Source organism: Trichomycterus rosablanca, chromosome 2, assembly GCF_030014385.1.
Source record: "Trichomycterus rosablanca isolate fTriRos1 chromosome 2, fTriRos1.hap1, whole genome shotgun sequence".
Taxonomy (NCBI): Eukaryota; Metazoa; Chordata; class Actinopteri; order Siluriformes; family Trichomycteridae; genus Trichomycterus; species Trichomycterus rosablanca.
In genome coordinates this window covers 26,006,329-26,007,901 of record NC_085989.1, presented here as the reverse complement: position 1 = coordinate 26,007,901, position 1,573 = coordinate 26,006,329, and positions in this window count along the sequence as shown.

Here is a 1,573-nt window from a genome sequence, read left to right as displayed (position 1 = left end):
GCGAATCATGGGAAATTGAGTTCAACGCCGCAGTAGTTCTTCAAACAAACCGCCCGCTTTAAAAAAAAATTACAATCTGCTAATTGAGATCATTGTTTAATTAAACAATAAAACCAGCATTTACTAAATTTTCTAATTTAAAAAAATATATATTTACATTTTATTATTATGTATTGAGTAAATATTAATGAATAAGCATATCATTTTAACAGTGGACTGGTCAAAGACGTTCGTGTTTATGTGTTTATTTAAAATGCTCAAAAAGTTGCTGGATTTCTGTGAGTGATGTAATCACACTTAGCTGTAATACAAAGCACCATAAACATTTTGCACAAAATGGATAGAACACTTTTATAAGCTTTATTAGCAGCACGTCAGAACTCAAAACACTAAGTTGTTCAAGAATAAAGACTTTTGAGCTCAAAGGAATTTCTACCCAGTATTGACATGATGTTCTGAATAAAGTGGACAATAACTGTATACTGGCTTTGCTATAAAGCACTATCGTATTAGCCATGATGCATTTTAGGCAATCAGTAAATTATTCATGTAAACAGCCATTAAAATTCCTATAGATTTATATATTTATTAGGATTTTAAAGTCATGTTTTACACATTTTGGTTACATTCATACAGGCAGTGTTGCCAACTCCTCAGTAAGGAAAGTAGCTATTGGCTGTCCTAAAAGTCGCTAGAAGTCGCTAAATGACGTCATTGCCTAATTTGCATATGATCCATTTGCATGTAATTGACGCTGTAGAAGAGGAATAACATCGTGGGAAAGACAAAAAGTGGGTAAAAAAAACACCCTAAATATGTTTAGAACTACAAATGAACATTCTTCTGTTAATTCGTGGTTTGTTTTTGTTTTTTAAGAAAATACTGAGCTACTCTGGGCAGGGTTGCCAGATTGCGACAGTAATTTCAGCCAAAATGCATGAAAAAACGTCCAAAACACAGAATAAGCAGATGGTGTTTAGCATTTCACAAATAATAAACCAGTTAAACCATCATGACCTACAAATTAATATCTTAAAATGTACAGATCAGTAATTATACATTATAAAGGACACATTTTTAGTAGCCTGCCAAGTTTGTAAAATGCATTATTTGTTAGGACACACAACCCTTTGCATGTAAATAAAAATAAACTTGCAAGCAATGAAAGTTCAACCTCTCGTACATATGAGACTTGCTTACCTTCATATTCAACTCAAATCACTTGTCTAACATATGAATCACTGTATTGATGGGCGTGGCAACAGTGTCTTGGACTGGAAAGAATAACCTGTCAATCAAACTTTTGACAACGGGTTGGATGTGGTGGGAGAAGGGAGACCTATTTATGTTCCACCTGCTTTAGCAATAGCTTTTTTTATTTATATTTTAAGCTGCCAAAATAATTACAAACCAGCCCAAATTTTGTCCACCTGCCAAAGTGTGTTTTTCCCTGCCAATTTCCAACAAAATCCGCTCATTTTGGTGGAAACCCGCCCAATCTGGCAACACTGACTGTGATACTGACCGCCCGTGCTTGAGGACAGTAACTGCAGAACAATGTGTGTTTTCACGT